The sequence below is a fragment of the Prenolepis imparis genome, unplaced genomic scaffold (assembly GCF_030444845.1).
Source record: "Prenolepis imparis isolate NDT839.2.m4 unplaced genomic scaffold, iyPreImpa1.0 SCAF_24, whole genome shotgun sequence".
Taxonomy (NCBI): Eukaryota; Metazoa; Arthropoda; class Insecta; order Hymenoptera; family Formicidae; genus Prenolepis; species Prenolepis imparis.
This window is the reverse complement of record NW_028141182.1, coordinates 297112-313254: the sequence shown is the minus strand read 5'-3', so window position 1 is coordinate 313254 and position 16143 is coordinate 297112.

Below are 16143 nucleotides of genomic sequence, written 5' to 3'. Positions count from 1 at the left end.
CCTCAAATTTCCTAATGCCTCAAATTTCCATAATTGCCTTCTGCAATTATTATCACGAGAAAGTGATTCTTGCCAATCGTGTCCCGGTGGCGCAGGACGAACTTCTCGACCACTTCGTCGAGGGCATAGCAAACGTGCAGCTGCGGAACCAGGCACGTCTCATGAGGTTCCGGTCGGGGGTGGAATTGCTGGAGGCCTTCGAGAGCATCGTGATCGAGCGAGGGGACAGAAGAACGGGACCGTCCGGAGGAACCGGAGGAGCGGGATGGAGAGGAGGTGGTGCGAGACCTGCCGTCGGCGGAGGATCTGGGGCGTCGTTGGCGGGGCCGGGACGGACGGAGAGCCGAGGAGTCGGTGCGGAGCCGGCTGCCGACGGGGGAACTGGATTGCCGGGACCAAGGCGAGTACGATGCTATCGATGCGGCGAGGTAGGGCATGTTGCGGCGCGATGCGGGCAGCCGCCGACGGAGCGCGCGTGTTACCTTTGCGGGGCGGCGGGGTGTCCCAAGCGCGGGCGCCCGACGGGAGCGGGGCCGTCGGCGGAGATAGCCTTGACGGATGTATCGCGGTCTGTTGTACACCCGGGACCTTACATTTTAGATGTGAATATTTCGGCGATGGACGAGCGCGCGGGCTATGATCGCATCGACGGCGCGCTGATTGACACAGGGTCCCCAATTAGTCTTATCAAAAGTAGTAGAGTCCCGACTGAATTATGCTTGCCCGTTGAGGAGGGAGTGGGACAGTTTCATGGAATCAACGGCTCGCTGCTTCGTATCAATAGCATTTTCCCAAGCAGAGTAAAGATCCGGGACATCTGCTTGGAAATAAAATTTCATACTGTCCCGGATGACGCGATGTCCTGCAATGTCCTCTTGGGTAGGGATTTTTTGACCAGCCCCTCGATTCGAGTTACGCTCGGGAAAGATATAGAGGTAGTAGCGGCCGGGGAGACGAGCGCGATCGATGAGATCATGGCCATCGAGAGTATCGGCGATCCGGTTGACGTGCGGGACGAGCTCCAAATTAACGCAGCCATCGGCGAAGAAAATACAAACAAAATTCGCGAAGCATATGAATCATATTATGTCGGGGGATTGCAGGCGGGAAAACACGCGCCTGACTTCGAGATGAGCATTACATTGAAATGCGAACAGCCGATATATTCGCGTCCGCGTAGGCTGTCATTTGCGGACAAGGAGGCTCTGCGTAACATCTTAGACAAGCTCCTGAGCGAGGGGACTATACGACCCAGCGACTCCCCATACGTGAGCCCGATTGTACTTACAAAAAAGAAAGACGGAAGTCTCCGGTTGTGCGTCGACTATCGCGAGCTGAATAAAATCACGGTGCGGGATAATTTCCCAACAGAGCTAATCGACGATAATATTGATCGGTTAAGAGATAAAAAATATTTTTCGGTCTTGGATTTGAGGGACGGATTTCACCACGTCAAGGTGCATGCAGCGTCGGTAAAGTACACGTCATTTGTGACACCGCTGGGACAGTATGAATATTTACGGATGCCCTTCGGATTGACCAACGCGCCGCGCGTATTCCAGCGTTTCATTCATATGGTGTACGCGCCGCTGGTCCGAGAAAATAAAATAATACTTTACCTGGACGATATCCTGGTCGCGACGGAGAGCATGGGCGAGCATATCGCGATTTTGCGGGAGGTCTTTGAGCTGTCTGGTCGCTATCTTCTGCGGTTTCGCCTCGACAAGTGTTGCTTTGCGCGAACGGAAATAAAATACTTGGGTTATTGCATTAATCAGCACGGTATCCGCCCGAGCGACGAGAACATCGAGTCAGTTTTGAGTTACCCGATTCCGCGTAACGCGAAGGAGGTCCAGCGGTTTATTGGACTGGCGAGCTACTTCCGTCGATTTATTCCTGGATTTTCGCTATTGGCTAAACCATTGTACGATCTAATAAAAAAAAGGCGACTTTTACGTTCGGGGCTCCGGAGAGCGCGGTGGTCGAGGCGCTCAGGGATCGCTTGTCTAGTGGGCCGGTACTGGCGATCTATTCGCCGCATGCGGAGACGGAATTGCACTGTGACGCGAGCATTAGCGGCTTCGGCGGAATCCTGCTCCAGAAACAGGGCGACGGAACGTGGCGCCCGATCTCGTTCTGGAGTCAGAGAACAACACCCGCGGAGTCAAAGTATCATAGTTTTGAGTTGGAGTGTCTCGCGGTCGTATATGCTATTAAGCGGTTCCATATTTATCTCGCGGGACGAAAGTTCAGGGTCATAACCGATTGCGATAATTTCCGACTCACATTGAATAAAAACGATGTAAATCCCAGGATTTCGCGGTGGGCTCTTTTTCTACAGAATTATGATTGCGAGATCGTTCATCGCCCGGGCGGACGTATGAGTCACGTGGATGCGCTTAGTCGGTGCCACAGCGTATTGGTGCTGGAGGGAAACACGTTTGAGCGCACGTTGTCCATTTGCCAGGACCGCGACGACGAGATCGTAAAAATTCGCGACGAGCTCGAAAAGGGCGAAATAAAATATTATGAACTACGCGACGGCCTGGTTTACCGGAAGGATAAAAATAAAAAACTATTATTTTATGTACCTCGAGCGATGGAAAGTAATGTTATCAGGACGTGCCACGATGACCTCGGTCACGTGGGTATTGACAAAGTCATCGACAGCATAATTAAAATTTATTGGTTTCCGCGTATGCGAGAAAAAGTGAAAGAATACATTTCAAATTGCTTGCGTTGTATCGAGTTCTCACCGCCGAGCGGCAAGGCCGAGGGATATTTACACAGTATTCCGAAAGAGAGCTCGCCTTTCGCAATAATTCACGTCGATCACTTGGGCCCGTTGGAAAAAACTGGGAGAGGATACCGGCATTTGTTTGTTATCATCGACGCGTTTACGAAATTCGTCAGGCTTTATCCGTGTAAGTCGACGGCGACGGACGAGGTTGTCAAGCATCTGTGCGATTATTTTCGCTCATATAGCCGACCTAAGCGTTTAATTTCTGATAGGGGTACTTGTTTCACATCTGATGCGTTTAAGGAATTCCTGAAATCCGTAACGATCGAGCATACGTTGATTGCTGTCGGGACTCCGAGAGCTAACGGACAGGTGGAACGTTTTAATCGCGTAATAACACCGATGTTAGCCAAATTATGCGAAACACCTTCTAAATGGGATTCTGGTTTAAAAGAAGTAGAGTATGCTATAAATAATACCGTCTCACGCGCGACCGGCGAAACTCCGGTCCGCCTATTGTTCGGTTTGGAGCAGAGAGGGAAAACAAACGATTCATTACGCGACCTTGTTCGAATTGACGTAGATGCGGATCGTGACCTTGGACGGCTGCGACAGAAGGCCGAAAAAAGGATTAACGAATCCCAACAGCAGAGCGCCGCGCGATACAACCTGCGCCGAAAAACCGCGCGTCAGTATAAGCCCGGCGACTATGTAGAAATTAAGAACGTAGAAACTACGGTAGGCATAAATAAAAAGCTTGTACCAAGGTTTAAGGGGCCGTATGTAATAAAAAAGGTGCTCGATTACGATCGATACGTGATAAGCGACGTTAACGGGTTTCAATTGACGCAGCGACCGTATAATGGTGTGGTAGCGCCCGATCAAATGCGTCCATATGTAAAATTGTAATTAAAATGAGTTTCTTGGATATGCGCTCATCTGAGATGCGACAAATTCCCGTTATTTAATTCGCGACATTCATGACCACGTTAGGCCGGGACGGCCTAATGTCAGAATGGCCGAGCTGTTAGCGATCTCCGATGTAGCGGAATGCCCGGGAGATCACCCTATATGTATTATGTTGTTATTTTCGTGTCAAGTCATTGTCGTTTTCGTGTATGCTTATCTGTCCGTTGCCTCGATTTTATTGTATACTTCTGACGAAACGTGCCATGCCGTGATTGGCTTGATTTGAAAGGATAAGAGTTTTAGCCGAGTGTTTATAAACGGCGACCGCTCGGTCGAGCGCGTCTCTCTCTCTGAGAATTTACAAGAGTAAGAATAATAAAGAGCTTATACGAGAATTAGAAAAGAGTTAAGAGTTCGAATAAAATATATATATATATCTCTCCTATCGACATCCTATCGACTACAATACCTTTTTTCTTTTCAGATTATCCTCGAAATACATCTCGGATTTATACATCCGTCTTTTTAAAGACGTTTTTTCGGCAGCGACCAAGGCCGCTGTTGGTAAGTTTTTCGTGTGCTCCTCCCCCCCAACAATATATTGTTCCTTCGACATTTTATAATCATCTCGCGCGTTTCGTTCAGACGTCTGTTTTCTTGGATTTTTTTTCTCGGCACACGGACACGCATCCTTGAGGCGTCCGTCAAACAGAGGACCCCGTTGTCGAGGTGAGTAGAGTTTCTCAGTCGTGTAATTAATTGTCGTCTATCTCTATTCTTATATTCGATTTAACTCTCAATCTTGTTCTCATCATCGTTAGGTCTTATCTGTGGTGCGAGGCGGGAGGGATTTCTGTTCTCCGGTGCTCCAGGTGGTTCCCTGGAAACCACCGGCAAACCCGCATTGTATCGCGAGACAGAGATTGGAGAGGGTGAGCGAGGGGTTCACATAATTATCTTCGCGCGTTACACCCAACTACGTTACCTCGTTCACCTCGAGGACCCGTACCGCACGCGTGGTTCGCGCGGACGGTTTCTTCCTCTCTTCTCTCAACGCGCCAACGTTGCGTAGAGAGAAGAGAGGAAGAGGCCGTCCGCGCTAACCACGCGTGCGGTACCAGTGGACTCGGAGGAACGAGGTAATTTTATTTTCTAATCTGTGCTGTTTTACAACGTTCCCCGAAACCCAAAGGAACACCCGAATGGGCCCTCGCGGTCCTGGAAGGGTGAACCACCGGGCGGAGGGGATTTCAGGGGGAGGCCGACGAATCCCTTAGGACTCGCCATGCCGGCAAGGGTCCGTCGTCGGTAGGGGAAGGCGACCCCGACTTCAAACGCCCGGCGGTACGGCGCCATTAGGGGGAGGACTGCTCCCCGAGCCCGTAACGCACATCGTCGATACTATTTGGTTTACTTACCAGTTTTTTTACCCGCTCCACTACAACGATTACCCTTTCCTCTCCAAACTGTTCGCCACAGCTGTGTGTATGTGTGTGTGTGTATGTGTTCGTTTTTAATTTTTTTTTCTTTTTAGGTATCACCGCCACGTTCCCTGTTCCGCTCGTCTCTTTTTCGATCACGAATCCGGCCCATCTTCGGATCGCTTGTGGTAAGTATCGCGAGTAGCTCTCTCTCTCTCTCTCTCTCTCTCTCTCTCTCTCTCTGTGTGTGTGAAAACAAACACACGTTCGCTTCGCCTTGTTTTAACCTCTTGCACCCTACTTAATTTTCCAGCTCGTCTGATATTCGCTTTGCGCTTCGCGAGGAGCCCGGAGCGACAACCGTGGACCTCCGTCTACCACCAGAGTCCGTAGTCACGGGTAAGTGTTTTCTTTTGTTTATGTATTTTTTTCCCTTTCCACGTTTCCTTCATTCTACACTCACTCGAAAAAAAAGCGGTACACTTGAAATTATAAAATTTTAAATGACAATAACTTAAATAATTCAAACTGAAAGGTTTATAAAAAATGTAAATGAACTTTGGAATCTCTACTTTAAGAACTTATTCGTTTTTATGTTGCGAGATAAATATATTGAAAATGGCGCATTTTCTATGGGATAGAAAGCATACGATGGTACAGAGTCTCCTCTAAAATCATTTTAGCATTTTAAGCTTTTTAGCATTCTAAAGAGGAAACTCTGTACTATCGTATGCTTTTTATACCATAGAGTTACGATACATGACTCAGGCCATGTTTTGTCATCCGCCATTTTCAGTATATTAATCTCGCAACATTAAAACGAATAGGTTCTTTAAGAACAGATATTTCAAACTTAATTTTCGTTCTTTATAAACCTTTCTATCTTTATTATATACAAAGTTATTGTTTTATCGTTTTATTGTTGTTTTATCGTTTATTAATCTCTCGTCATTCCTTAATATTTCAGATTTTACTCAACCATCACCGCGCGAGATGGAGCACGACGGCGACGACGACAACTCCGTCGGCAGACGCGGAGTGGAGGAGGAGGAGGAGGAGGAGGTTGCCGAAATGGCCGGCGCGCGATCCATCGCGGCCCTCTGTCCAAGGCCGTTGGACAATTTGCTACAGGGCGTGCAGGTTACCGAGGACGTAGACTCGGTCATGGTCTGCTGCACGTCCCTGGAGCCCATTGTGTGCGAACAGGGGTGTACGCTGTACACCCGACCGTTCAAGATCGCGTGTTGCGCCAACGTGAAGTTGACGCGCTACCTGGCCAAGAGGCCGCTGTTCGTCGGGGCGCGCGGATTGTACTCCGCAACGGCGACGACGACCGAAGGAGCGGCAAAGACGTGCGACCCCAACGCGTGAGAAAAGAAGCCCTGGTCCGAGTACCGTTTGGCGACGGTGGACGGTCGCCTGGTCCTCGTACTATTCCAGTACAACGACCAGTGCGAATTTCTACGGAACGTGCCGGTGCGAGCGACCGAGCGAGAGCCGAGCCGGCTGCAGGTATCCAGCGCCGCTTTTATGCGGAAAATCGTGCTGCGCGCGGCTAAACTCTGCCACGAAGATAGCGAGACCGCACGCGGCGGCGTAAGTTTCGCGCGCTACGAGATGGACCGCGACTATAACATCTTTCAGCGGGATTTCGCAAACTTTGCGCGCCACCTCACGTCGGTCATCGAGGCGACCGACTTGCGCGAGGCGTGCGGGATCGCCTATCTGCGCTTTTACGTGGCGCAGCACGGCTTACGGCTCGACAAGGGTCACGCAAAGACCCTTCTCGCTCGGATCGCGCGAGTGGACCACGATCACGTCGACGTGATCCAAATTCATCGCGCCGACACGATGCGCTGTACCGCCGCACCAGCGCCAGAACCAGGAGCTTCCACGACGACGACGACGACGACGGCGGCAACGCGGGACTCGGACGACGACGCGTTGCTGATAAAACTATCGGGCCGCGTAGCCCGCGATCATCACTCGCTAGCCGGAATGTATCGGGGCTGCATCCGGCTAGACGACAAGGTCGATCGCTATCGAGCGGGTTTTCTGGCCGATTACGGGTATTTTTGCCGACATGCCTCGGCGCCGGGCGCCCAACACCTTGTGACGTTCGCCCAGGCGTACAATTCGTCGGCAAAAATGGCCAGACCCGCCGATTCCGGCTATCTGGCCAATTATCTGATAGCCGGTGGCTACGCGGCCAATCGCGGCGATAAGAGGATGGAGGATGTGGCGGAGGCGACGCGTCAATACTCGCGCGACCTCGCCGCCTACTGTGCGAATTTCGTCCGCCACGGGCACGCGCTGCGCGTCGAAGAGGTGGTCACGCTGGATCGCGCTCGAGTGATACCGCACCTCTGCGCCAACATCTCGAGCGCGATCGATATTCTCGACATTTTTGCCGAAGGCGTGCCCACCATTACGACGCGCCAGCTCGTCGAACGACGCCTCATAACGCGCTTCGGCGCGTGGCCTCGTCATTTCGACGAGACCGTGGGCGCCGATCTGAGGCTCGTTCGACGAAGCGTCAGGTCGACGTGCGGTGGCGAAGCTGGCGAACTCCGCCAGCGTGAGCCTTTCTGCCCGCCCGCGCACGCGTGGATTCCGCGGTACCTAGTAGCGCGCGCGGTGCGGGCAGAAATGCACGTATTATATTTCGCGCACGGCCGCCACCGCACTTACAAATACGGCCTGATGCGGATCATCTTCGCCAACGGCAGCGAGGCATCCTCCATCCGCGGCGGCATCGTATTATTACGTGGACACGACGAGATTGCAGAGACATCTGCACCGACCACGTTGGACGAGCCGATGGTGCCCGGATACACCTCCCGCGTTCAAAAAGACCTTTTGGACGCGGTGACGCACATTGGCCAAGTCCAACGTTGGATGCCCTCGGCGTACAATACGCCCGAGAACGCCGAGAGATATCTCGTCGTGTGCGCGGCCATGTGGGCCTACACGTACGGATTTTTATCTGCCAAGTACATGAAGGAACGCCCCATCGACTGGTGCGAGCTCGTCGAGTCGTTCGCTACCACGTTCGACAACGCGGCGCCGGCCAACGACGAGCCGTGTAGAGACGCACCACCGTTCTCGATGGGACGTTTCCTATACATGTACAGTAGGCACACGTGGTACGATTGCCGCCACGTCGACATCGTCCGCGTAATGGCTGCGGACACTATCGCGCGCGCATTGTCGCTGGAGCCCGGCACGACCGTCGCCCGTGTCGCGCGCTCCAGCCTACGTCGGCCGTCGGTCGACGACAACGAGGACCTGTACCGCCGCTTCAGTGGTGCGGTTAGACAGTTCGACGTCTTTCCGTACCACTGGATAAGCGGTACGGCCAAGCAACATTCATGGGTCCTCGTTAAACACGACGACCGACGTCCGCCGACGGTTAAAAACGCGCGCGAGTTGATGCGGCAGGCGAGATTGGCTCATAAAGCGACGGCGAAAAGGAAGGCGGGCAGAAAGGGCAGAGGAGGAGCTAAAGCGAGCAAGAGGAGGAGGAGGAGTAGTGTCTCCTCCTCGGCGATTGTGGACTGGTCGTCGCCGTCACCCTCGCCTTCGCCCTCGCCCTCGCCCTCGCCCTCCCCGCCGCCACCGCCGTCCGAGTGTCGCAGATACCGTCGCCGTCGCCCTCGCCGCCACAGCCGCAGCCATTACACACGTCTTCGCCGTCGTCGTCGTCGTCACCAGCCGTCGTTGCAGCCGCCCGTCCTCATCGTCTTCGTCCTCGTCCTCCTCCTGTCGCTGTGGTGGAAATGGAGGTTGACGAGGAGGAGGCTCCTGGCACGTCCAGGGAGGCCCCTGGCACGTCCAGGGACATTACGCCGCCACCACCACCAACGCGACCGTCACCGTCGCCGCCACCACTACCGTCGTCACCCGTCTTCGTCGTCGTCGCCCATCCTCGTCGTCTTCGTCGCCCGAACAAGCAGCAATTGGAGCCTGTCCCTGGCACGTCCAGGGACATAATGCCGCCGCCTCCGCCGCCGCCACCACCAGCACCACCGAGTAAAAGGACGGCGGCGACGAAGAAGACGAGGAAAAACGACGACGATGACGAGGACAAGTGGACGCCGCAGGAGTCGTCCGACGACGAGGACGAGGACGAGGAGTGCGAGCAGAAGACGCCGCCCCGTCGCGTCAAACCGCCGCCGAAACGGGCGGAAGGAAAATTAAAAATAAAGAAGACGATCCGGTACGGTCTTCGGCACGACGAGGCCTTACTAAAGCACGCGCTACAGATTGCGAACGCCACAAATTTCAGCTATTCAGACCCTTCGACTCTATATTTTTCTCTGCCTTGATAAATAACTATTTGTAAATAACGATTCTTGATTCAGCGACTTTCGGATCTATATTTTTCTCGCCTATAATTCTGTAGGGGGGTTAGAGGGGATCTTTGGAATTAAAAATCTCGAATTGAGATTGTTCCGTAATAAAGTCTTGGCGGTGTACCAAGCAAAATGTGTGCCCCGTGCACAATTAGTTAATTCCAACGAAAAATTAATTTTCGTTGGAATCGACGCATCGACATCCGCGTACAACTCGAATAGCCTATCTATTACCGATTTATATTTGATATATATCGAGCCTTTATATTCTTAGTGATATATGTCGAGCCTTTATATTCTTAGTGATATATGTATGCTTAAAAAATTTTAAAAAAATGTAAAATTTAACATCAAATTTTTAAAAAGAAACAAACATTTAATTAAAAGCAAAAATTCAATTATGTTATAAATCAAATTCTAAAATAATTGTTATGAAAACAATTATTTTATACATTATGTATTTTTACGATTAACAGTAATAACAAGTTTCGAAATATTTCTGTTTTTTAAGCAACGATAGTAGTAAGTAATGCACTATGGTGCGTCAAAACAAACCCCCACCACTCACCCTCTGGCGCCGGTGACGTCACTAAACCAGCGGGGGGCCGTCTCGTCTCAGGTCATTAACCCAGCGGGGGGTGCCGTCTCGTCGCAGGTCATTAACCCAGCGGGGGTCCCGACCACGGTCCCACCACAGGTTAAAGTTTAGGGAGATGGGCCCCGCTCGCGTGCCAGGTAACAATATTAATTTTAGTGACAATGAGAGAAAAGTCGAACATTAGGACGACTGAATCGAATAAAGAAAAGACATTATCGCACTGATTATGATGTTACTTTAATTTTTAGAGAAAACGTGAGTGTTTCGCAGTAAAAAGGAAAAAGGGAAATGATGGGAAGAAAATACTAAATAATTTTAATGAGAAAAAAGTTCACATTTATTCAAATTAATTTTTTACATAACTCGATTATTACAAATAATTTGGCTAAAAGAAAGAAATTCTTTTAAAGCGAAATCTGTGAACGTTGAATAGTAAGAGAGGAAAGTAAAATAGTTATATATTTAAAATTCTTATATTTTACAAAATATTTTACATTTATTATTCACGTTATTACACACATTTTGCTAATAACAATTAATTATTACTATAATATTTTATTATACATTTAATATTACAAAATTTTTTTACAAGGTTTTGTTTTCTTAAGCAAATTTTATTTACATTTATATTAAGAATGTTTTACAAAAAAACTATTTTCTATCGTGTCGGAGAATACGTGAATTCGTTTTAATTGAGATGATCGAGAGACGAGAAAAAAAGAAAAATTAATTCCGCGACATATAACCGTATGGTAGTGAACAACGACTATTGATAAACCTACGTTTTAACAATACGGGGCTACAAACTTTCGTTTCACATCGTGTTATAACTTCGTGAAACGCAGTGCGACGAAGTTGCATTAAAACATAGGTTTATCGAAGTTTCAGCTGTTTCTTCTTTATTTTCTTTGTCTTCGTTTGGTTGCAATCTCTCTGACGCTAATAATAAATTTTTAATACTAATAAAATTTATACACTTTGCAGTTTCGTGATTAAGGGTTATACTCTTAACTTTACATATTTCATGAGTACGGTCTTCTGATGTACGAACAATGTAAGAGTAAAATTTTGGTCCACCTGACACGAATGCTTCGATATAACTTCCCTGACCATAAGATTCGAGTTCGTCCGTCATGTCACCAAGAAAATTTCCCGTACGCGGTTCGTACTCATTTGGATCACCGCTGCTAATATAAATGCAAGAATCTGTATCATAATAAAGAACCCGTCTATCTAATTTTTCTAAATAACTATATAATTTTAAACGTGTTTGTGCCGTTGTGTATGCTGCAATCACAACATTAGTTAACGGAGAAGGTACGATTGCTTCTTGTCGCATTTGCCACATATATTACATCATCGTTTACAGGCAATATATCGGTTATTTCGTGTTCAGCACTAGTCAACAATGTCACAAGACGTTGTTGTGTTCTGACAACTTCGGTAGTAGGTAAATTAGACCGCTGCCCAAATTTACTCCAAAAAGAATTTAAACACAATTTCGCAACCGAACGCAACCCTGGATTCCGCGCGATGTTTCGCTTATCAAGAACGATACCTTCGGTCTTTTCATACTCACGTAAGTATCGTTCTTTAGCGTCGTCGCTTTCTTCACATTCGCGTGGCCATCCAGTGGCTTCTTGTTTGAGTTGTAGGAAAGTATTAATATACTCTGTGAATAATCCACCCTGTCGTGTTGTGGGGTCAAATTGATTAACTTTATATTGCCAGATTTCACTTACTGCTGACACAAGATAACCTTTTTCGATTGCCTTACGTAATTCTATGTAAAATATGGGAGTACTGGATGAAACAAATTACATGGTGGGAATACTCTACAACGTACGAGACCTTCGACCTTGTCAAAATTATAATTCGGTGGTTTCCCGATTAAAACAGAACATTCTTCGCCTACATAAATGTCTGGATGCCCGATCGGAAAAGCACCCGTCTTTAATACATAAGGGTACAAAGAACATACGTCTACGTAACGTATTTTCTCTGTACCCGTAACCTCGTACCGAGTCGCGATATTGCCCGTTCGACCTCCGAAGAAGGATTCACGAGGATTGAGTGGCGAAGCTTCTATTAGTTGATGATTCTCGAGATATTCATACATTTCACGTTTGTCGCGCATTTCCCTATCGAACGTGCACTCCCATTTTTCCACCACAGTGTAGCCGCGTTGTCTAAGTCGCCATGAGATAGCGAGAGTTCGTTCATATCGTGAAACTAATGTATCTCCACGTTCTATTACCGACGAGAGTTTTCTATCGCGATTCAGCGGAAAGCAAGAGGGACATCCGTGCCAAAAACAGCCGTGAAATTGTAACACGTAACGCTGTGTCTTCCCTGCAACATGCGTTTCGTAATATCCATCGACGGGCGTACCATCGAGCGTGCACGTCCCGCGTGAATTATATGACGTCCGAGTTCGCGTTCCATCCAAACCAGCCATTGCAGCGCTTTACGTGAATAATTACTAGCTTTTCCATAGCCTCCGTGAGGAATAACGCCTATTTCCTTTTCGCGCAAGAAGTTTTTTCGAAAAACTGTCATGCACGTCGAGGCAATAGTCGTGCATTCCTCAAACGGACACACATTACCGCGATCTAAGAAAATTTTCCGAAATGCTAAGCACGCCCGTCGAAGAATATCGACATCTGTACGACAATAACGTATAATTTCTCGTTGAAAATCGAACACGAAATTTTTTTCTTTTATCTCGTTATACCATGAAAAAAAACGCTCACGCTCTTCCGTTTTCATTATCTCCGGCGAATAATAACTTGTGTCGGGTAACGGTCCGATGTACGATTGATTTTCAATAGTGTTAAATAAATGCGGAAAAATGCCTTTATCAGCTGTATCCTTCAGCCCGAAAGCCTTTGGTAACTCGGATAATCGCATTGGCATATAATTAACACTATCGATAAATTTCGTATGTCCTACAGTTAAAACTACTATTTTTGTCCCGTTTAAAATTACTTTAGGTTCTAATCCGTTACGCTTTACTACAATGTGTTCTAAAATAAATTGCGCATCGAATGCTTTCGCATTATGAGCAATACAAATGATCCGCTTGAAACATTTTGTCGGTCGTGTTGCAAAATCGACAAATTGTTTCACCGGATCATGATGAAAAACGAACTCTCGCATACCGCACCAACGACACCGCGTAGACATATTATTTTTTCCCGCACATGATTCGCAAATTTGTTGAGCGACGCATAATGTCGGAACGTGTTTCTTTACACTTGTCGTGCCTTCGAGTGTTTCGTCTTGTCTCGTCTCGAAATCGTAAAACACGAACGCAACGCGTCCCTTTTCGCGTTCGTTTACACGTACATTCTCAAATTCCTCGCTATCTAATTCGTTCGCTGCTTCTTCCTCCATGTTAATTATTTCCTCCGTTGTCTCCTTCCCCATTGTCGACGTCGACTGCAACGATGACGTTGACGAGGAAGGAACAGAAGAGGTAATATTGACTCGGCGAAGAGGTAACACATAACATAAATGATTTCGAGGCTGTTGGGTACGGCATAATTTACAATAAGAAGTACCGCATTCGTGTTTCGAATTTAATTTAACAACACATCCACACTCAACGCAAAATCGTATAACACTACAAATACTCGATTTAGTATCATACGATTTTTCATTACGATGACGCTCAAAGCACGTCTCTCCGAAAAACGTTCGATTACATGCGTCGCACTTTTTAATTTCTACGTCGGACTGAGTACACGCGGGCATAGCGAAACATTGCGGACATTTATGTGAGCAGCGGTGATTGTTTCTATTCCAATATTTTATATTACATGCTACACAATAATTATTGCAACCAGAGGCGGCTGTTAAATTTAAAATAGGATTATAATGTCTCAAACGCTCATAATACATAATATTTAATCGGAAGGAAGATTCGCGTCCGAGAGAAGCGAGTATTTCGGTTCCGTCGTACATCGGTTTTTCTCCGCGTCCGAAAGTAGCAAAATTATATACGACGATCGCTATATTATCATTAATCAGATATTGTTGAAAACGCTCAATTTCTCGAATTCCGCATCCCTCTTCCGGTATCTTGACACCAGCATTCTTGGTTAATTCTTTCGCTAGTTCTCTTTGTAACGAGGAATGTAGATATCTTACCGCATTCCATTTTTCATGAAATTTACCAGTGCGTAAATTACCACGTTCGCAGTAAATACGCGCTGTCACGATGGAACGAGGGAAACACAAATTATCGGAATTTTTTATTGTTAATATTGAGCGCTTCGCGACATCTTCGTGCGTTAATTTTACACGTCCGCGACCCGAAGGAACCGTAACATTAAAAACGCGTATATTGAATTGTTGCGCGATATCGAGTCCCCCTGCACTCTGCGCTACCGAACGTACGAGTCGCCAAATATCCTCGCTCGTCAAGTCACGCACCGGACGAAACGATAAACCCGCAGGACCATGCGTCAAATTCGGTGAATCGAACGATATTCCTACGTAATGGGCAGGTTCGCACGTTCGTATAGCGTACGCGTGAATTTCGCGGAACGCGATTTCTAGCGCTCGATCATCGTCTTCAGATAACGGACGTATCGCAAAACTCGCTTCTCTTCCGATTACACTAAAATTTCTAAAACGTCGCGTATTCTCCGACAATAAATTTATATAATGGAAATCTCCGACCTGTTGTTGTTGTTGATTCTCCAGCTGCTCTTCTTCGCCTTCTTGAGCCTCCGATGTGTTGACGAGTCGATTCTCCATCTCTTCTTCAGCTTCTTCAGTCTCCGATGTGGTGTTAAGATGATTTTCCACGTCGGTTTCCTCCTTGTTCTCCTCTCTCTCATCACTTTCCTCGTTATCAGGAAGCTGCGACACTTGTGCATGAGATGTTCGACTGCCACCACCACTCTGCACTGATGAAACGAAAAAAAACAAAAAAAAAAGCAAAAAAAAAATTAAATTAAAAATGAAATTTATATTTTATATTATTCTTATTTTTATGCTCAAATTTAATAAGTCATATTTCATAAATCTGCTACGTCTAGTATTACTCGTGAGTATTCCTCACCTTTTAATTTTCAATTCGTTTCTAGCCTTCCGGAGAAAAGTAAGGTGTGTAACGGATTTCTAATAAAATTAAACAATTTACATTTATTTAAAAATTAAAAATTAAAAATTTTAAAATATTAAATTCGCGCATAAAATGACGAGAAATAAGATAATATTGTTACCTTCATTCACTACATACACCCTGTAGTCGTCATCATTATCCAACGTAACGTGATGTTGTTCTTCTTCTTCCTGCTCTTCTTCTTGCTCTTCTTCTTCTTCCTGCATTTCTTCTTCCTGCACTTCTTCTTCTGGCACTTCTTCTTCCTGCACTTCTTCTTTTGGCACTTCTTCTTCCTGCACTTCTTCTTCCTGATCTTCTTCTTCCTGTTCTTCTTCTTCCTGCTCTTCTTCTTCCTGCTCTTCTTCTTCTTCTTGTATTCTATTTATAAGTCCACCAATCATTGGGAAAGCTAATAAAATCATAAAGAAGATATTAATATTTTTATAAATTTTTACATTTTACTTCCTCATGTGAAATGTTTAAATTTATTTTAAAATATTAACTTACTGGGTGAAAATATTTCAGGATCGGCTGTGCTCACGGTGACTATACTTGCGTTATTATCGTCATCATCAATATCGCTATCTAAAAATGATATAATTATATATATTTCGTAAAATTTTTACATTTTCACTTTTTGCGTTATTTTCTTAAAATTGAAGCTTACCTGATGATAGCGTAATAACCGGAATCGACTCACGTGTATTTTCGTTTAATCGTACTCTCCCTAAAATTTATCATGTTATCTTGGTAATAAAATTGTAAAATTTTTTTAAAATTAATATTGTATTTATACAAACTTACGTGCAGGTGGTGCCTCGAGCTCTTCTTCTGCCCGACGTCTTCGGCCCATTGCAGGGACTATACGCGCAACATTCGCGGGGATATTGTTATCTACAAATTATTGATTTAAAAATTTAGAAAAATTAACAAGTTCTGAGAGTAGTTTTATTGTATTTTTTAAAAAACACATTTCAATTACCTGCTAAACATCTTCGATAATT